The sequence below is a fragment of the Cottoperca gobio genome, chromosome 24 (genome assembly GCF_900634415.1).
Source record: "Cottoperca gobio chromosome 24, fCotGob3.1, whole genome shotgun sequence".
Lineage (NCBI taxonomy): Eukaryota > Metazoa > Chordata > Actinopteri > Perciformes > Bovichtidae > Cottoperca > Cottoperca gobio.
The window spans coordinates 16,741,496-16,747,495 of NC_041378.1; the positions used below are offsets into that span (position 1 = coordinate 16,741,496).

A 6,000-nucleotide genomic window follows, 5' to 3' on the forward strand; every position below is an offset into this window, starting at 1 on the left:
AGGAGGGATCAAAAGGGAGAAAATATGGATGGGGGGGGGGGGCTCAGCTGTTCCTTTCTATCAGCAGGTCTCTGCTTCCAGATGACGAAGCCAGGAAGGAGTCTGCTTACGCTCCTCTCTTTTCTCCTTTCTTTCACTCGGTCTTGACCTCCTGCCCTTTCAGCTTGATCTGCCATTTATCTCCCGCTTTTTCAAATAACTTATGATAACTTTTAACATCACACAACTTTTCTTCCTTTTTTCTTTCTCTCTTTTCTTTTCTTGCAGAAAACCAAATGGGAGAATCTCTTAAAGTGCTCCTTGCACAGAGCTTTTGAACAGGGGCCAAACTTTTTCCTTGACTTTGAAAGTGAGCACAGCTTCTACGTCTTTCTGCTAAGGCCTGCCCCCCCCTGGTCTCTTATCCCTGATTCATTGTTTCCTTTAACCTTCTTTAGCTGCTCTCACTGGTCAGGGGTTAGCCTATTCAACTATTGAATGTCAACCTTCCTCCATTGCATTTAAGAATTCATGATTGATCATGTCTTTGAAATCCATTCATTCCATGCCAAGTTGAAGAAAAATGGAGCTGACCCTTGACTTCTTGACCTTGCCGTCTGCTTTTACTAACTTATCTGCATGCCCTGTATGTGCACTTTAATGAGACTCATTATATGTATGTGGCATAATGTCAATATTAAGCATTATCTTCAGGTATATTATATAGTGTATTTAACACTTGTTTTTCATCTGCTAATCCTCATATCTGTAGTATATTTCATTATTGTAACGGTGTTAGTTCAAGATATGATACTTTTGGATAGAAACTTTCTCCACATTCCTATAACTACATCACTGCTTGCTTTCCTGATGTTCACATAAATTGAAATTAGTTCATTTAAACAACGCAAAAAAATCTGCCTGAAAACAAACACAATACGCCTCACAGTGGCATTTCAGCCACGCTCACAATGTAGCAAGCCAGCTTTGTTTATTCACTAAAGAGGAAATGATGGGAGTGGAGGGATTTAGAAATGCAAACAGATCCCAGACAGAGTTTTAAAGTCACTGATGCTTTATCCAAGAGCAGTTTGTCTGTCTGTGGTCATGATAGCCAACCGTTGTTACTGCAGTGATTACTTTAACAATTTAAGATCTGAATATCGCCTAACACTGAGCAAAAACCAAGTAATGTGAGATATATGGCTTCTGCAGAACAATGCAAGTAACATGATGTCCTTATTGAGAATATATAATGTATTCTTGTTGCATGGAATATGAAACAAAAGCCGTCTCGTAGTGGAAGGCAGGCAGAGTGCGTATAATTCTGTTAATATAAACAGTAACATACCATTAATCCAATGTGGTAACATGCCAAGAATATCATGAGTCTTATGATCCAGAATGGTTAAAAAGCTATGTTCATGTTCACAACATTAACAGGTTCTACTGTAGTCCACGTCTACCCAAGAGTTTGCTTCAGCATGCTTTGATTAGACTGCCCTGTATACCTGCATGCTGGTTCTTTTACAGTCAACCTCCAAAATATGCTGCCTTGAAATGCCTTATGAACCGCTTATGAACGCGCTTATAACGCGCGTATGAAACGCGCCTTATGAAACGCCTTATGAAACCCCTTATGAAACGCGACTATTGAAACGCGCCTTATGAAACGCGCCTTATGAAACGCGCCTTATGAAACACGCCTTATGAAACAGCCTATGACAACTTATGAAGACGCCTTATGAAACGCGCCTTATGAAACACGCCTTATGAACCGCCTTATAAACACTGAAACCTTATGAAACAATTATGAAACACAACTTGAGTGAAACACAACTATGAACACCTTATGAAACACACTTATGAAGACACCCTTATGAAACGCGCCTTATGAAACACGCCGTATGAAACACCAACTTATGTGAAACACGCTTATGAAAACACTTATGAAAACACAACTTATGAAAACAACAAAACTTATGAAACACAAACTTATGAAACACGCCTTATGAAACACCTTATGAAAACACGCCTTATGAAAAACACGCCTTATGAAACACAACTTAGAAACCAACAAATTATGAAAACCACCCTTATGAAACACAACTTATGAAACAAAAGCCTATGAAAACACGCCTTATGAAACACGACCTTATGAAACACGCCTTTTGAAACACAGCCTTATGAAACACAAGCCTTTGAAACACACTTATGAAACACGCCTTATGAAACACCAACTTATGAAACACGAACTTATGAAACACAACGTATGAACAAACTTATGAAACACGCCTATGAAAACACAATTATGAAACACCTTATGAAACAAACTTATGAAAAACGCCTTATGAGACACAACTTATGAAACACGCCTTATGAGAACACGCCTTATGAAACACGCTTATGAAACAGCCTTATGAAACGCGACTTATGAAACGCGCCTTACGAAACGCGCCACGAGACACCAACGTTATGAAACACGCGCTTATGAAAACAGCACTTATGAAACCCGACTTATGAACACCAATTATGAAACAGCCCTTATGAAACACGCCTTATGAAAACAACTTATGAAAACACGTTATGAAACACAACTTATGAAACACGCCTTATGAACACGCCTTATGAAAACACGACTTATGAAACAACAAACTTAGGAAAACACGCCTTATGAAACACGCCTTATTGAAACAACTTTGAAACACTCCTTATGAAACCACAACAAAAAAATTCCCTTATTTTGAAATTCCAATGTTGACAGGTATGTGTTATAATGGCAACACACCTTTATATGTAACACTGTCTCAGGTACATAAACGGGGGGCCATGGGGAGAGCAGACATCTTTATATATGCACAGTTTACTGTGCTTTCTTTTAACCCTCGTGTTGTCCTCGGGTCATTCTGACCCCAAATGAAATCTATTGCCATCAAAATATGTTTTTTTATTCATCAAATGGTCTGAAAATAATATGGGTTGTTCAATACTATGCTCTTCATGATTAAAATAAATGTTATGAAATTTTATTGAATTATGTTTTTTTTATTGAATTTAATAACTCTTGTCCTCTGGGGTCAAGCAATGGTCAAGACAACAAAAAATAAACAGGCCTTTTCTCACAGATGTTGGGACCCCAGAGGACAAGAGGTGTATGGCAATCGGGAGGACAACACAAGGATTATAATTTGCATATTTTACCCAATTACCATAGGCTTGACAGGGATTAACTCGGCCAAAATAAATCTCATGATGTCACTATCCACGCTTCATTTGTTTTCTTTAGCTGTACATTTCGTTGAGTATATGTTCAGCTTGACTGGAGCTGCTGTTTGTTTCATTTCCGCTTCCAAGAAAGTAGCTGGAACTGGTTTGTTTACCTCAGGGAGGAAATACAGCTCACACTTAATTGCTAGTTAGGGACAGTTGGAGTGTTGGAGATATCAGCCGTAGAGATGTCGGCCTTCTCTCTAATACAATGGAACTAGATGTGCTCGGCTTGTGGGGCTCAAAGTACCAAGAAAATACATTTTGAAAAACTCAACAGCAAAGTCTCTGTACAGAAATCCTGACCCGTTACACAAGATAATCCACAGAGCTTGTTGTGAGCATTTTTGTGTAGGAACTATTTTCTGAAGGCTTTTAGTTTTAGATTTTGGGTTGAACTGTCCCTTAAGTTAACTGTCACAGGGTATTATTGGAGTCTTTTTATCTGTGGTTTGCACTTTCATACCTCTCCTTGTTATATCCTACTATCATCCATGGTGTTAGGTTGATACATGTCAAGATATTGACTTGTTGCATTTTATGTTTTATCAGTGGAAAAGTTGGAAACTTCATTTTTGTATCAGATCTGGAGATTGATCTGTTTTGGTGAAATCAAAGTGTTTCGCTGAATCATTACTTTATCCATGAACAGTAGTCTTAGCATACCAGAATGCAATGCAGCTACATTTTGAGTGACATCACCGCAATCATAGACACTCCCCAGTGTACACACACACACACACACACACACACACACACACACACACATATCTATGACTCAAAGCTATAAATTTGTTCTGTAGAGGTTGTTAAAAGGCTTGTTGTGTAGGAAATGACAAATTAATGATATGATATCCAACAGTGTAACAGAACGTGAAAGAATTTCCTTAAGGCATCTCTTAAAAGCTTGAAAATGATGCAGTTTTTCCCACGACACACTTTCTATAATGAATAAAAATGCCCTGAATGAAAACGAATGGAAAAGTAAGAATTGTATTAGTTGTCACAGGAGCTTTGTTGTCACATGGTCTGAACAACTGGCTGGTTAACTGGTACCTGAGGGAGCATAACCAGAGTTTGGCTGGAGATGAAGGCAAAGCGTCTGCTGAGGAACTTGTTGTAGCCGCAGGTCAGGGTTGGTCTATAAAACGAAGGCTGTACTACTGCAGCACATGTACCAACATGCCATCCTTTCAATACAACCTTAATCCCTGTTAGTGAAATATGAATGTAAACCAGCGCTGCCCTCTTCTGGTACAATATTGTATTAAAACGCCATATTGAACCATGTATGCATGAAATTCATTATCAGACCACATTACAAGATTGATAATTTCTCCAGAATCAAAGCTGTTGCCGTGTGAAGACGAAGAATGAATACTGTGATTGAAAATAGTGGACAGCTTGCTGAAGGCTGTGCAGTGTGATGATCATGTGCACACTGCAGCATAGTGTCTCTTTTGTTGTCTCTTCACACTATGTCTTGTGAAGTCCAAGAGAGGTTGGATCTCTGTGTGAGTACAAAAGACTGTGTGCCTTTTTATAGTTCCTTCATGCAGCAACTTCATGTCCTTAATTGACTGACGTTTTTAGAGTTCATATGCATATGATGAACTCCCTCCCCCAACATGAGCGTAATACCTGGTTAAATCTTCAGAACCCAGTAAGGTTATACTGTCCCCATTAACACCCCCATGATGTGCTGCGCTGTTTTACTGCAATCGTGGCCTCATATTATGCTCCTGTACGTTTTAAGGTGCTGTGATTACAGAGCTCGTGGCCCCCTCCATGGCTGAGGAAGTAGACTTTTCCCTGGAAATTGCTACCTACCTACCTACTGCCTTTTAAACCTTTAAAGAGTGAAACTCTCATTTCGGACTGCATCCCTGTGTTGTTGTAACCCTGAGTCCAAAAGAGCAGATAAATTAGTTCAGAACCTCAGGAGGGAATTGTTTCTTTCTCCTCCTCTTTACTGATCAGCAAACACTCACACACACATCACACACACACACACACACACATCACACACACATCACACATCACACACACATCACACACACATCACACACACACACATCACACACACATCACACACACATCACACACACACACATCACACACACATCACACACACATCACACACACATCACACACACATCACACACATCACACACACACATCACACACATCACACATCACACACACATCACACACACATCACACATCACACACACACATCACACATCACACACACATCACACACACATCACACACACATCACACATCACACACACACACACCACACACACACACACATCACACACACATCACACACACATCACACACACATCACACACACACACACATCACACACACTCACACACACGTCACACATCACACACACGTCACACACACATCACACACACACATCACACACACACATCACACACACGTCACACACACGTCACACATGCCACACACATCACACATCACACACACATCACACATCACACACACATCACACACACATCACACATCACACACACATCACACACGCATCACACATCACACACACATCACACACACATCACACTAACATCACACACACACATCACACACACGTCACACATCACACACACACGCACGATGTGATGGCAACGTAGTTTTTGAATAGATTTTTGAAGTGTGTGCGTGTTTATAAATACACACAAAATGTTCACGATTAGAAATCCTTTGTTTCCTCTTCGGATTAGT

General features: G+C 40.0%; 1 pseudogene; it reads left to right on the top strand.

Annotated features, from left to right (window-relative positions):
• LOC115003932 (protein FAM49A-like) overlaps nucleotides 1-317 on the top strand; it is a 34,915-nt pseudogene extending 34,598 nt beyond the window's left edge.
• Nucleotides 318-6,000: the final 5,683 nt, after the last annotated feature.